Source organism: Eucyclogobius newberryi, unplaced genomic scaffold (genome assembly GCF_026437365.1).
Source record: "Eucyclogobius newberryi isolate DKJ021-1_F unplaced genomic scaffold, fEucNew1.0.hap1 SCAF_10, whole genome shotgun sequence".
Classification (NCBI taxonomy): Eukaryota; Metazoa; Chordata; class Actinopteri; order Gobiiformes; family Gobiidae; genus Eucyclogobius; species Eucyclogobius newberryi.
Genome location: NW_027315724.1, coordinates 5,328,424 through 5,343,592, shown reverse-complemented (window position 1 = coordinate 5,343,592; position 15,169 = coordinate 5,328,424).

The window sequence follows — 15,169 nt, the reverse complement described above, 5'->3', positions numbered from 1 at the left end:
GCGAGGTGAGGAGAGAGCGTGAGGTGAGGAGAGAGCACGAGTTGAGGACGGGGTGAGGAGAGAGCACGAGGTGAGGAGTGAGGAGTGAGCAGAGGTGAGGAGAGAGCACGAGGTGAGGAGAGAGCACGAGGTGAGGAGAGAGCAGAGGTGAGGAGAGAGCGCGAGGTGAGGAGAGAGCGCGAGGTGAGCACGAGGTGAGGAGAGAGCGCGACGTGAGGAGAGAGAGCACGAGGTGAGGAGAGAGCACAAGGTGAGGAGAGCGCGAGGTGAGGAGAGCGCGAGGTGAGGAGAGACCAGAGGTGAGGAGAGAGCGCGAGGTGAGGAGAGAGCAGAGGTGAGGAGAGAGCACGAGGTGAGGAGAGAGCAGAGGTGAGGAGAAAGCGCGAGGTGAGGAGAGAGCACGAGGTGAGGAGAGAGCACGAGGTGAGGAGAGAGGAGCGCGAGGTGAGGAGAGCGCGAGGTGAGGAGAGAGCAGAGGTGAGGAGAGAGCGCGAGGTGAGGAGAGAGCAGAGGTGAGGAGAGAGCACGAGGTGAGGAGAGAGCAGAGGTGAGGAGAGAGCGAGAGGTGAGGAGAGAGCACGAGGTGAGGAGAGAGCACGAGGTGAGGAGAGAGCGCGAGGTGAGGAGAGAGCGCGAGGTGAGGAGTGAGCAGAGGTGAGGAGAGAGCACGAGGTGAGGAGAGAGGACGAGGTGAGGAGGGAGCGCGAGGTGAGGAGAGAGCGCGAGGTGAGGAGAGAGCACGAGTTGAGGACGGGGTGAGGAGAGAGCACAAGGTGAGGAGTGAGGAGTGAGCAGAAGTGAGGAGAGAGCACGAGGTGAAGAGAGAGCAGAGGTGAGGAGAGAGCGCGAGGTGAGGTGAGGAGAGAGCGCGAGGTGAGCACGAGGTGAGGAGAGAGCGCGAGGTGAGGAGAGAGAGCACAAGGTGAGGAGAGAGGAGCGCGAGGTGAGGAGAGCGCAAGGTGAGGACAGAGCACGAGGTGAGGAGAGAGTGCGAGGTGAGGAGAGAGCGCGAGGTGAGGAGAGAGCAGAGGTAAGGAGAGAGCGCGAGGTGAGGAGAGAGCACGAGGTGAGAGGTGAGGAGAGAGCACGAGGTGAGGAGAGAGCAGAGGTGAGGAGAGAGCGCGAGGTGAGGAGAGAGCAGAGGTGAGGAGAGAGCGCGAGGTGAGGAGAGAACACGAGGTGAGGAGAGAGCACGAGGTGAGGAGAGAGCGCGAGGTGAGGAGAGAGCGCGAGGCGAGGAGAGAGCGCGAGGTGAGGAGAGAGCACGAGGTAAGGAGAGAGCAGAGGTGAGGAGAGAGCACGAGGTGAGGAGTGAGCAGAGGTGAGGAGAGAGCACGAGTTGAGGATGGGGTGAGGAGAGAGCACGAGGTGAGGAGTGAGGAGAGAGCACGAGGTGAGGAGAGAGCATGAGGTGAGGAGAGAGCAGAGGTGAGGAGAGAGCGCGAGGTGAGGAGAGAGCGCGAGGTGAGGAGAGAGCGCGAGGTGAGCACGAGGTGAGGAGAGAGCGCGAGGTGAGGAGAGAGAGCACGAGGTGAGGAGAGAGCACAAGGTGAGGAGAGAGCAATAGGTGAGGAGAGAGCGCGAGGTGAGGAGGGAGCACGAGGTGAGGAGAGAGGACGAGGTGAGGAGGGAGCACGAGGTGAGGGGAGAGCGCGAGGTGAGGAGTGAGCAGAGGTGAGGAGAGAGCACGAGGTGAGGAGGGAGCGCGAGGTGAGGAGAGAGAGCACAAGGTGAGGAGAGAGCACAAGGTGAGGAGAGAGGAGCGCGAGGTGAGGAGAGCGCGAGGTGAGGAGAGAGCACGAGGTGAGGAGAGAGCACGAGGTGAGGAGAGAGCGCGAGGTGAGGAGAGAGCAGAGGTGAGGAGAGAGCACGAGGTGAGGAGTGAGCAGAGGTGAGGACAGAGCACGAGGTGAGGAGTGAGCGCGAGGTAAGGAGAGAGCGTGAGGTGAGGAGAGAGCGCGAGGTGAGAGAGAGCACGAGGTGAGGGCACGAGGTGAGGAGAGAGCACAAGGTGAGGAGAGAGCAGAGGTGAGGAGAGAGCACGAGGTGAGGAGAGAGCAGAGGTGAGGAGAGAGCGCGAGGTGAGGAGAGAGCACGAGGTGAGGAGAGAGCACGAGGTGAGGAGAGAGCGCGAGGTGAGGACAGAGTGCGAGGTGAGGAGAGAGCGCGAGGTGAGGAGAGAGCGCGAGGTGAGGAGTGAGCAGAGGTGAGGAGAGAGCACGAGGTGAGGAGAGAGGACGAGGTGAGGAGGGAGCGCGAGGTGAGGAGGGAGCGCGAGGTGAGGAGAGAGCGCGAGGTGAGGAGAGAGCACGAGTTGAAGACGGGGTGAGGAGAGAGCACGAGGTGAGGAGTGAGGAGTGAGCAGAGGTGAGGAGAGAGCACGAGGTGAAGAGAGAGCAGAGGTGAGGAGAGAGAGCACTAGGTGAGGAGAGAGCAGAGGTGAGGAGAGAGCCCGAGGTGAGGTGAGGAGAGAGCGCGAGGTGAGCACAAGGTGAGGAGAGAGCGCGAGGTGAGGAGAGAGAGCACTAGGTGAGGAGAGAGCACAAGGTGAGGAGAGAGGAGCGCGAGGTGAGGAGAGCGCAAGGTGAGGACAGAGCACGAGGTGAGGAGAGAGTGCGAGGTGAGGAGAGAGCGCGAGGTGAGGAGAGAGCAGAGGTGAGGAGAGAGCACGAGGTGAGGAGAGAGCAGAGGTAAGGAGAGAGCGCGAGGTGAGGAGAGAGCACGAGGTGAGAGGTGAGGAGAGAGCACGAGGTGAGGAGAGAGCAGAGGTGAGGAGAGAGCGCGAGGTGAGAGCAGAGGTGAGGAGAGAGCGCGAGGTGAGGAGAGAACACGAGGTGAGGAGAGAGCACGAGGTGAGGAGAGAGCGCGAGGTGAGGAGAGAGCGCGAGGTGAGGAGAGAGCGCGAGGTGAGGAGAGAGCACGAGGTAAGGAGAGAGCAGAGGTGAGGAGAGAGCACGAGGTGAGGAGAGAGCACGAGGTGAGGAGAGAGCGCGAGGTGAGGAGAGAGCACGAGGTGAGGAGAGAGGAGCGCGAGGTGAGGAGAGAGCACGAGGTGAGGAGAGAGTGCGAGGTGAGGAGAGAGCGCGAGGTGAGGAGAGAGCGCGAGGTGAGGAGAGAGCGCGAGGTGAGGAGAGAGCAGAGGTGAGGAGAGAGCACGAGGTGAGGAGGGAGCGCGAGGTGAGGAGTGAGCAGAGGTGAGGAGAGAGCACATGGTGAGGAGAGAGGACGAGGTGAGGAGGGAGCGCGAGGTGAGGAGAGAGCGCGAGGTGAGGAGAGAGCACGAGTTGAGGACGGGGTGAGGAGAGAGCGCGAGGTGAGGAGAGAGAGCACTAGGTGAGGAGAGAGGACAAGGTGAGGAGAGAGGAGCGCGAGGTGAGGAGAGCGCAAGGCAGGACAGAGCACGAGGTGAGGAGAGAGTGCGAGGTGAGGAGAGAGCGCGAGGTGAGGAGAGAGCGCGAGGTGAGGAGTGAGCAGAGGTGAGGAGAGAGCACATGGTGAGGAGTGAGCAGAGGTGAGGAGAGAGCACGAGGTGAAGAGAGAGCAGAGGTGAGGAGAGAGAGCACTAGGTGAGGAGAGAGCAGAGGTGAGGAGAGAGCGCGAGGTGAGGTGAGGAGAGAGCGCGAGGTGAGGAGAGAGCGCGAGGTGAGGAGAGAGAGCACTAGGTGAGGAGAGAGCACAAGGTGAGGAGAGAGGAGCGCGAGGTGAGGAGAGCGCAAGGTGAGGACAGAGCACGAGGTGAGGAGAGAGTGCGAGGTGAGGAGAGAGCGCGAGGTGAGGAGAGAGCAGAGGTGAGGAGAGAGCACGAGGTGAGGAGAGAGCAGAGGTAAGGAGAGAGCGCGAGGTGAGGAGAGAGCACGAGGTGAGAGGTGAGGAGAGAGCACGAGGTGAGGAGAGAGCAGAGGTGAGGAGAGAGCGCGAGGTGAGGAGAGAGCAGAGGTGAGGAGAGAGCGCGAGGTGAGGAGAGAACACGAGGTGAGGAGAGAGCACGAGGTGAGGAGAGAGCGCGAGGTGAGGAGAGAGCGCGAGGTGAGGAGAGAGCGCGAGGTGAGGAGAGAGCACGAGGTGAGGAGTGAGCAGAGGTGAGGAGAGAGCACGAGTTGAGGATGGGGTGAGGAGAGAGGAGAGAGCACGAGGTGAGGAGAGAGCACGAGGTGAGGAGAGAGCAGAGGTGAGGAGAGAGCGCGAGGTGAGGAGAGAGCGCGAAGTGAGGAGAGAGCGCGAGGTGAGGAGAGAGCGCGAGGTGAGGAGAGAGAGCACGAGGTGAGGAGAGAGCACAAGGTGAGGAGAGAGTACTAGGTGAGGAGAGAGCGCGAGGTGAGGAGAGAGCACGAGGTGATGAGAGAGGACGAGGTGAGGAGGGAGCACGAGGTGAGGGGAGAGCGCAAGGTGAGGAGTGAGCAGAGGTGAGGAGAGAGCACGAGGTGAGGAGAGAGCGCGAGGTGAGGAGAGAGGAGCGCGAGATAAGGAGAGAGCACGAGGTGAGGAGAGAGCACGAGATGAGGAGAGAGCGCGAGGTGAGAGCGCGAGGTGAGGAGAGAGCACGAGGTGAGGAGAGAGCAGAGGTGAGGAGAGAGCGCGAGGTGAGGAGTGAGCAGAGGTAAGGAGAGAGCACATGGTGAGGAGAGAGGACGAGGTGAGGAGGGAGCGCGAGGTGAGGAGAGAGCACGAGTTGAGGAGTGAGGAGTGAGCAGAGGTGAGGAGAGAGCACGAGGTGAGGAGAGAGCAGAGGTGAGGAGAGAGCGCGAGGTGAGGAGAGAGCGCGAGGTGAGCACGAGGTGAGGAGAGAGCGCGAGGTGAGGAGAGAGTGCGAGTTGAGGGGAGAGCAGAGGTGAGGAGAGAGCACATGGTGAGGAGAGAGCGCGAGGTGAGGAGAGAGCGCGAGGTGAGTAGAGAGTGCGAGTTGAGGAGAGAGCAGAGGTGAGGAGAGAGCACATGGTGAGGAGAGAGGACGAGGTGAGGAGGGAGCGCGAGGTGAGGAGAGAGCGTGAGGTGAGGAGAGAGCACGAGTTGAGGACGGGATGAGGAGAGAGCACGAGGTGAGGAGTGAGGAGTGAGCAGAGGTGAGGAGAGAGCACGAGGTGAGGAGAGAGCAGAGGTGAGGAGAGAGCGCGAGGTGAGGAGAGAGCGCGAGGTGAGCACGAGGTGAGGAGAGAGCGCGAGGTGAGGAGAGAGAGCACGAGGTGAGGAGAGAGCACAAGGTGAGGAGAGCGCGAGGTGAGGAGAGCGCGAGGTGAGGAGAGACCAGAGGTGAGGAGAGAGCGCGAGGTGAGGAGAGAGCAGAGGTGAGGAGAGAGCACGAGGTGAGGAGAGAGCAGAGGTGAGGAGAAAGCGCGAGGTGAGGAGAGAGCACGAGGTGAGGAGAGAGCACAAGGTGAGGAGAGAGCAGAGGTGAGGAGAGAGCACAAGGTGAGGAGAGAGGAGCGCGAGGTGAGGAGAGCGCGAGGTGAGGAGAGAGCAGAGGTGAGGAGAGAGCGCGAGGTGAGGAGAGAGCAGAGGTGAGGAGAGAGCACGAGGTGAGGAGAGAGCAGAGGTGAGGAGAGAGCGCGAGGTGAGGAGAGAGCACGAGGTGAGGAGAGAGCACGAGGTGAGGAGAGAGCGCGAGGTGAGGACAGAGTGCGAGGTGAGGAGAGAGCGCGAGGTGAGGAGAGAGCGCGAGGTGAGGAGTGAGCAGAGGTGAGGAGAGAGCACGAGGTGAGGAGAGAGGACGAGGTGAGGAGGGAGCGCGAGGTGAGGAGAGAGCGCGAGGTGAGGAGAGAGCACGAGTTGAGGACGGGGTGAGGAGAGAGCACGAGGTGAGGAGTGAGGAGTGAGCAGAGGTGAGGAGAGAGCACGAGGTGAAGAGAGAGCAGAGGTGAGGAGAGAGAGCACTAGGTGAGGAGAGAGCAGAGGTGAGGAGAGAGCGCGAGGTGAGGTGAGGAGAGAGCGCGAGGTGAGCACGAGGTGAGGAGAGAGCGCGAGGTGAGGAGAGAGAGCACTAGGTGAGGAGAGAGCACAAGGTGAGGAGAGAGGAGCGCGAGGTGAGGAGAGCGCAAGGTGAGGACAGAGCGCGAGGTGAGGAGAGAGTGCGAGGTGAGGAGAGAGCGCGAGGTGAGGAGAGAGCAGAGGTGAGGAGAGAGCACGAGGTGAGGAGAGAGCAGAGGTAAGGAGAGAGCGTGAGGTGAGGAGAGAGCACGAGGTGAGAGGTGAGGAGAGAGCACGAGGTGAGGAGAGAGCAGAGGTGAGGAGAGAGCGCGAGGTGAGGAGAGAGCAGAGGTGAGGAGAGAGCGTGAGGTGAGGAGAGAACACGAGGTGAGGAGAGAGCACGAGGTGAGGAGAGAGCGCGAGGTGAGGAGAGAGCGCGAGGTGAGGAGAGAGCGCGAGGTGAGGAGAGAGCACGAGGTAAGGAGAGAGCAGAGGTGAGGAGAGAGCACGAGGTGAGGAGTGAGCAGAGGTGAGGAGAGAGCACGAGTTGAGGATGGGGTGAGGAGAGAGCACGAGGTGAGGAGTGAGGAGAGAGCACGAGGTGAGGAGAGAGCACGAGGTGAGGAGAGAGCGCGAGGTGAGGAGAGAGCGCGAGGTGAGCACGAGGTGAGGAGAGAGCGCGAGGTGAGGAGAGAGAGCACGAGGTGAGGAGAGAGCACAAGGTGAGGAGAGAGCACAAGGTGAGGAGAGAGCACTAGGTGAGGAGAGAGCGCGAGGTGAGGAGGGAGCACGAGGTGAGGAGAGAGGACGAGGTGAGGAGGGAGCACGAGGTGAGGGGAGATCGCGAGGTGAGGAGAGAGCAGAGGTGAGGAGAGAGCACGAGGTGAGGAGTGAGCAGAGGTGAGGACAGAGCACGAGGTGAGGAGTGAGCGCGAGGTGAGAGAGAGCACGAGGTGAGGGCACGAGGTGAGGAGAGAGCACAAGGTGAGGAGAGAGCAGAGGTGAGGAGAGAGCACGAGGTGAGGAGAGAGCACGAGGTGAGGAGAGAGCGCGAGGTGAGGACAGAGTGCGAGGTGAGGAGAGAGCGCGAGGTGAGGAGAGAGCGCGAGGTGAGGAGTGAGCAGAGGTGAGGAGAGAGCACGAGGTGAGGAGAGAGGACGAGGTGAGGAGGGAGCGCGAGGTGAGGAGAGAGCACGAGTTGAGGACGGGGTGAGGAGAGAGCACGAGGTGAGGAGTGAGGAGTGAGCAGAGGTGAGGAGAGAGCACGAGGTGAAGAGAGAGCAGAGGTGAGGAGAGAGAGCACTAGGTGAGGAGAGAGCAGAGGTGAGGAGAGAGCCCGAGGTGAGGTGAGGAGAGAGCGCGAGGTGAGCACAAGGTGAGGAGAGAGCGCGAGGTGAGGAGAGAGAGCACTAGGTGAGGAGAGAGCACAAGGTGAGGAGAGAGGAGCGCGAGGTGAGGAGAGCGCAAGGTGAGGACAGAGCACGAGGTGAGGAGAGAGTGCGAGGTGAGGAGAGAGCGCGAGGTGAGGAGAGAGCAGAGGTGAGGAGAGAGCACGAGGTGAGGAGAGAGCAGAGGTAAGGAGAGAGCGCGAGGTGAGGAGAGAGCACGAGGTGAGAGGTGAGGAGAGGGCACGGGGTGAGGAGAGAGCAGAGGTGAGGAGAGAGCGCGAGGTGAGGAGAGAGCAGAGGTGAGGAGAGAGCGCGAGGTGAGGAGAGAACACGAGGTGAGGAGAGAGCACGAGGTGAGGAGAGAGCGCGAGGTGAGGAGAGAGCGCGAGGTGAGGAGAGAGCGCGAGGTGAGGAGAGAGCACGAGGTAAGGAGAGAGCAGAGGTGAGGAGAGAGCACGAGGTGAGGAGAGAGCAGAGGTGAAGAGAGAGCGCGAGGTGAGGAGAGAGCGCGAGGTGAGGAGAGAGTGCGAGTTGAGGAGAGAGCACGAGGTGAGGAGAGAGCACATGGTGAGGAGAGAGGACGAGGTGAGGAGGGAGCGCGAGGTGAGGAGAGAGCGCGAGGTGAGGAGAGAGCACGAGTTGAGGAAGGGGTGAGGAGAGAGCACGAGGTGAGGAGTGAGGAGTGAGCAGAGGTGAGGAGAGAGCACGAGGTGAGGAGAGAGCACGAGGTTAGGAGAGAGCAGAGGTGAGGAGAGAGCGCGTGGTGAGGAGAGAGCGCGAGGTGAGGAGAGAGCGCGAGGTGAGCACGAGGTGAGGAGAGAGCGCGAGGTGAGGAGAGAGAGCACGAGGTGAGGAGAGAGCACAAGGTGAGGAGAGCGCGAGGTGAGGAGAGCGCGAGGTGAGGAGAGACCAGAGGTGAGGAGAGAGCGCGAGGTGAGGAGAGAGCAGAGGTGAGGAGAGAGCACGAGGTGAGGAGTGAGGAGTGAGCAGAGGTGAGGAGAGAGCACGAGGTGAGGAGAGAGCAGAGGTGAGGAGAGAGCGCAAGGTGAGGAGAGAGCGCGAGGTGAGGAGAGAGCGCGAGGTGAGCACGAGGTGAGGAGAGAGCGCGAGGTGAGGAGAGAGAGCACGAGGTGAGGAGAGAGCACAAGTTGAGGAGAGAGGAGCGCGAGGTGAGGAGAGAGCGCGAGGTGAGGAGAGAGAGCACGAGGTGAGGAGAGAGCACAAGTTGAGGAGAGAGGAGCGCGAGGCGAGGAGAGCGCGAGGCGAGGAGAGAGCAGAGGTGAGGAGAGAGCGCGAGGTGAGGAGAGAGCAGAGGTGAGAGCACGAGGTGAGGAGAGAGCAGAGGTGAGGAGAGAGCGCGAGGTGAGGAGAGAGCACGAGGTGAGGAGAGAGCACGAGGTGAGGAGAGAGCAGAGGTGAGGAGAGAGCGCCAGGTGAGGAGAGAGCACGAGGTGAGGAGAGAGCACGAGGTGAGGAGAGAGCGCGAGATGAGGAGAGAACACAAGGTGAGGAGGGAGCACGAGTTGAGGAGAGAGCGCGAGGTGAGGAGAGAGCACGAGGTGAGGAGAGAGCAGAGGTGAGGAGAGAGCGCGAGGTGAGGAGAGAGAGCACGAGGTGAGGAGAGAGCACGAGGTGAGGAGAGAGCGCGAGGTGAGGAGAGAGGAGCGCGAGGTGAGGAGAGAGCACGAGGTAAGGAGAGAGCGCGAGGTGAGGAGAGAGCGCGAGGTGTGGAGAGAGCGCGAGGTGAGGAGAGAGCACAAGGTGAGGAGAGAGCAGAGGTGAGGAGAGAGCGCGAGGTGAGGAGAGAGCAGAGGTGAGGAGAGAGCACGAGGTGAGGAGTGAGCAGAGGTGAGGAGATAGCACATGGTGAGGAGAGAGGACGAGGTGAGGAGGGAGCGCGAGGTGAGGAGAGAGCGCGAGGTGAGGAGAGAGCACGAGTTGAGGACGGGGTGAGGAGAGCTTGAGGTGAGAAGTGAGGAGTGAGCAGAGGTGAGGAGAGAGCACGAGGTGAGGAGAGAGCAGAGGTGAGGAGAGAGCGCGAGGTGAGGAAAGAGCGCGATGTGAGGAGAGAGCGCGAGGTGAGCACGAGGTGAGGAGAGAGCGCGAGGTGAGGAGAGAGAGCACGAGGTGAGGAGAGAGCACAAGGTGAGGGGAGAGGAGCGCGAGGTGAGGAGAGCGCTAGGTGAGGAGAGAGCAGAGGTGAGGAGAGAGCGCGAGGTGAGAGCAGAGGTGAGGAGAGAGCACGAGGTGAGGAGAGAGCAGAGGTGAGGAGAGAGCGCGAGGTGAGGAGAGAGCGCGAGGTGAGGAGAGAGCAGAGGTGAGTAGAGAGCACGAGGTGAGGAGAGAGCAGAGGTGAGGAGAGAGCGCGAGGTGAGGAGAGAGCACGAGGTGAGGAGAGAGCAGAGGTGAGGAGAGAGCGCGAGGTGAGGAGAGAGCAGAGGTGAGGAGAGAGCGCGAGGTGAGGAAAGAACACGAGGTGAGGAGAGAGCACGAGGTGAGGAGAGAGTGCGAGTTGAGGAGAGAGCAGAGGTGAGGAGAGAGCACATGGTGAGGAGAGAGGACGAGGTGAGGAGGGAGCGCGAGGTGAGGAGAGAGCGCGAGGTGAGGAGAGAGCACGAGGTAAGGAGAGAGCACGAGGTGAGGAGAGAGCGCGAGGTGAGGAGAGAGCGCGAGGTGAGGAGAGAGCACAAGGTGAGGAGAGAGCAGAGGTGAGGAGAGAGCGCGAGGTGAGGAGAGAGCAGAGGTGAGGCGAGAGCGCGAGGTGAGGAGAGAACACGAAGTGAGGAGAGAGCACGAGGTGAGGAGAGAGCGCGAGGTGAGGAGAGAGCGCGAGGTGAGGAGAGAGCGCGAGGTGAGGAGAGAGTGCGAGTTGAGGAGAGAGCAGAGGTGAGGAGAGAGCACATGGTGAGGAGAGAGGACGAGGTGAGGAGGGAGCGCGAGGTGAGGAGAGAGCGCGAGGTGATGAGAGAGCACGAGTTGAGGACGGGGTGAGGAGAGAGCACCAGATGAGGAGTGAGGAGTTAGCAGAGGTGAGGAGAGAGCACGAGGTGAGGGGAGAGCACGAGGTGAGGAGAGAGCAGAGGTGAGGAGAGAGTGCGAGGTGAGAGCGCGAGGTGAGGAGAGAACGCGAGGTGAGCACGAGGTGAGGAGAGAGCGCGAGGTGAGGAGAGAGAGCACAAGGTGAGGAGAGAGCACAAGGTGAGGAGAGAGGAGCGCGAGGTGAGGAGAGCGCGAGGTGAGGAGAGAGCAGAGGTGAGGAGAGAGTGCGAGGTGAGGAGAGAGCAGAGGTGAGGAGAGAGCACGAGGTGAGGAGAGAGCAGAGGTGAGGAGAGAGCGCGAGGTGAGGAGAGAGCACGAGGTGAGGAGAGAGCACGAGGTGAGGAGAGAGCAGAGGTGAGGAGAGAGCGCCAGGTGAGGAGAGGGCATGAGGTGAGGAGAGAGCGCGAGATGAGGAGAGAACACGAGGTGAGGAGAGAGCATGAGGTGAGGAGAGAGCGCGAGGTGAGGAGAGAGCGCGAGGTGAGGAGAGAGCGCGAGGTGAGGAGAGAGTGCGAGGTGAGGAGAGAGCACGAGGTGAGAGCAGAGGTGAGGAGAGAGCGCGAGGTGAGGAGAGAACACGAGGTGAGGAGAGAGCAGAGGTGAGGAGAGAGCAGAGCTGAGGAGAGAGCAGAGGTGAGGAGAGAGCACGAGTTGAAGAGAGAGCAGAGGTGAGGAGAGAGCACGAGGTGAGGAGAGAGCACGATGTGAGGAGAGAGCAGAGGTGAGGAGAGAGCGCGAGGTGAGGAGAGAACACGAGGTGAGGAGAGAGCAGAGGTGAGGAGAGAGCGCGAGGTGAGGAGAGAACACGAGGTGAGGAGAGAGCAGAGGTGAGGAGAGAGCAGAGGTGAGGAGAGAGCACGAGGTGAGGAGAGAGCAGAGGTGAGGAGAGAGCGCGAGGTGAGGAGAGAGCGCGAGGTGAGGAGAGAGCGCGAGGTGAGCACGAGGTGAGAAGAGAGCGCGAGGTGAGGAGAGAGAGCACGAGGTGAGGAGAGAGCACAAGGTGAGGAGAGAGGAGCGCGAGGTGAGGAGAGCGCGAGGTGAGGAGAGAGCACGAGGTGAGGACGGGGTGAGGAGAGAGCACGAGGTGAGAAGTGAGGAGTGAGCAGAGGTGAGGAGAGAGCACGAGGTGAGGAGAGAGCAGAGGTGAGGAGAGAGCGCGAGGTGAGGAAAGAGCGCGATGTGAGGAGAGAGCGCGAGGTGAGCACGAGGTGAGGAGAGAGCGCGAGGTGAGGAGAGAGAGCACGAGGTGAGGAGAGAGCACAAGGTGAGGGGAGAGGAGCGCGAGGTGAGGAGAGCGCTAGGTGAGGAGAGAGCAGAGGTGAGGAGAGAGCGCGAGCGAGATGAGGAGAGAGCAGAGGTGAGGAGAGAGCACGAGGTGAGGAGAGAGCAGAGGTGAGGAGAGAGGAGCGCGAGGTGAGGAGAGCGCGAGGTGAGGAGCGAGCAGAGGTGAGGAGAGAGCGCGAGGTGAGGAGAGAGCACGAGGTGAGGAGAGAGCACGAGGTGAGGAGAGAGCAGAGGTGAGGAGAGAGCGCCAGGTGAGGAGAGAGCACGAGGTGAGGAGAGAGCACGAGGTGAGGAGAGAAAGCGAGATGAGGAGAGAACACGAGGTGAGGAGAGAGCACGAGGTGAGGAGAGAGCGCGAGGTGAGGAGAGAGCACGAGGTGAGGAGAGAGCAGAGGTGAGGAGAGAGCGCGAGGTGAGGAGAGAGCAGAGGTGAGGAGAGAGCACGAGGTGAGGAGTGAGCAGAGGTGAGGAGAGAGCACATGGTGAGGAGAGAGGACGAGGTGAGGAGGGAGCGCGAGATGAGGAGAGAGCGCGAGGTGAGGAGAGAGCACGAGTTGAGGACGGGGTGAGGAGAGAGCACGAGGTGAGGAGTGAGGAGTGAGCAGAGGTGAGGAGAGAGCACGAGGTGAGGAGAGAGCAGAGGTGAGGAGAGAGCGCGAGGTGAGGAGAGAGCGCGAGGTGAGGAGAGAGCGCGAGGTGAGCACGAGGTGAGGAGAGAGCGCGAGGTGAGGAGAGAGAGCGCGAGGTGAGGAGAGAGCACAAGGTGAGGAGAGAGGAGCGCGAGGTGAGGAGAGCGCGAGGTGAGGAGAGAGCAGAGGTGAGGAGAGAGCGCGAGGTGAGGAGAGAGCAGAGGTGAGGAGAGAGCACGAGGTGAGGAGAGAGCAGAGGTGAGGAGAGAGCGCGAGGTGAGGAGAGAGCACGAGGTGAGGAGAGAGCACGAGGTGAGGAGAGAGCAGAGGTGAGGAGAGAGCGCCAGGTGAGGAGAGAGCACGAGGTGAGGAGAGAGCACGAGGTGAGGAGAGAGCGCGAGATGAGGAGAGAACACTGGGTGAGGAGAGAGCGCAAGGTGAGGAGAGAGTGCGAGTTGAGGAGAGAGCAGAGGTGAGGAGAGAGCACATGGTGAGGAGAGAGGACGAGGTGAGGAGGGAGCGCGAGGTGAGGAGAGAGCGCGAGGTGATGAGAGAGCACGAGTTGAGGACGGGGTGAGGAGAGAGCACGAGATGAGGAGTGAGGAGTTAGCAGAGGTGAGGAGAGAGCACGAGGTGAGGAGAGAGCACGAGGTGAGGAGAGAGCAGAGGTGAGGAGAGAGCGCGAGGTGAGAGCGCGAGGTGAGGAGAGAGCGCGAGGTGAGCACGAGGTGAGGAGAGAGCGCGAGGTGAGGAGAGAGAGCACAAGGTGAGGGGAGAGCACAAGGTGGAGAGAGAGGAGCGCGAGGTTAGGAGAGCGCGAGGTGAGGAGAGAGCAGAGGTGAGGAGAGAGCGCGAGCGAGATGAGGAGAGAGCAGAGGTGAGGAGAGAGCACGAGGTGAGGAGAGAGCAGAGGTGAGGAGAGAGGAGCGCGAGGTGAGGAGAGCGCGAGGTGAGGAGAGAGCAGAGGTGAGGAGAGAGCGCGAGGTGAAGAGAGAGCAGAGGTGAGGAGAGAGCGCGAGGTGAGGAGAGAGCACGAGGTGAGGAGAGAGCACGAGGTGAGGAGAGAGCAGAGGTGAGGAGAGAGTGCCAGGTGAGGAGAGAGCACGAGGTGAGGAGAGAGCACGAGGTGAGGAGAGAACGCGAGATGAGGAGAGAACACGAGGTGAGGAGAGAGCACGAGGTGAGGAGAGAGCGCGAGGTGAGGAGAGAGCACGAGGTGAGGGGAGAGCAGAGGTGAGGAGAGAGCGCGAGGTGAGGAGAGAGCAGAGGTGAGGAGAGAGCACGAGGTGAGGAGTGAGCAGAGGTGAGGAGAGAGCACATGGTGAGGAGAGAGCACGAGTTGAGGACGGGGTGAGGAGAGAGCACGAGGTGAGGAGTGAGGAGTGAGCAGAGGTGTGGAGAGAGCACGAGGTGAGGAGAGAGCAGAGGTGAGGAGAGAGCAGAGGTGAGGAGAGAGCGCGAGGTGAGGAGAGAGCGCGAGGTGAGCACGAGGTGAGGAGAGAGCGCGAGGTGAGGAGAGAGAGCGCGAGGTGAGGAGAGAGCACAAGGTGAGGAGAGAGGAGCGCGAGGTGAGGAGAGCGCGAGGTGAGGAGAGAGCAGAGGTGAGGAGAGAGCGCGAGGTGAGGAGAGAGCAGAGGTGAGGAGAGAGCACGAGGTGAGGAGAGAGCAGAGGTGAGGAGAGAGCGCGAGGTGAGGAGAGAGCACGAGGTGAGGAGAGAGCACGAGGTGAGGACAGAGCAGAGGTGAGGAGAGAGCGCCAGGTGAGGAGAGAGCACGAGGTGAGGAGAGAGCACGAGGTGAGGAGAGAGCAGAGGTGAGGAGTGAGGAGTGAGCAGAGGTGAGGAGAGAGCACGAGGTGAGGAGAGAGCAGAGGTGAGGAGAGAGCAGAGGTGAGGAGAGAGCGCGAGGTGAGGAGAGAGCGCGAGGTGAGCACGAGGTGAGGAGAGAGCGCGAGGTGAGAAGTGAGGAGTGAGCAGAGGTGAGGAGAGAGCACGAGGTGAGGAGAGAGCAGAGGTGAGGAGAGAGCGCGAGGTGAGGAAAGAGCGCGATGTGAGGAGAGAGCGCGAGGTGAGCACGAGGTGAGGAGAGAGCGCGAGGTGAGGAGAGAGCAGAGGTGAGGAGAGAGGAGCGCGAGGTGAGGAGAGCGCGAGGTGAGGAGCGAGCAGAGGTGAGGAGAGAGCGCGAGGTGAGGAGAGAGCACAAGGTGAGGGGAGAGGAGCGCGAGGTGAGGAGAGCGCTAGGTGAGGAGAGAGCAGAGGTGAGGAGAGAGCGCGAGCGAGATGAGGAGAGAGCAGAGGTGAGGAGAGAGCACGAGGTGAGGAGAGAGCAGAGGTGAGGAGAGAGGAGCGCGAGGTGAGGAGAGCGCGAGGTGAGGAGCGAGCAGAGGTGAGGAGAGCGCGAGGTGAGGAGAGAGCACGAGGTGAGGAGAGAGCACGAGGTGAGGAGAGAGCAGAGGTGAGGAGAGAGCGCCAGGTGAGGAGAGAGCACGAGGTGAGGAGAGAGCACGAGGTGAGGAGAGAAAGCGAGATGAGGAGAGAACACGAGGTGAGGAGAGAGCACGAGGTGAGGAGAGAGCGCGAGGTGAGGAGAGAGCACGAGGTGAGGAGAGAGCAGAGGTGAGGAGAGAGCGCGAGGTGAGGAGAGAGCAGAGGTGAGGAGAGAGCACGAGGTGAGGAGTGAGCAGAGGTGAGGAGAGAGCACATGGTGAGGAGAGAGGACGAGGTGAGGAGGGAGCGCGAGATGAGGAGAGAGCGCGAGGTGAGGAGAGAGCACGAGTTGAGGACGGGGTGAGGAGAGAGCACGAGGTGAGGAGTGAGGAGTGAGCAGAGGTGAGGAGAGAGCACGAGGTGAGGAGAGAGCAGAGGTGAGGAGAGAGCGCGAGGTGAGGAGAGAGCGCGAGGTGAGGAGAGAGCGCGAGGTGAGCACGAG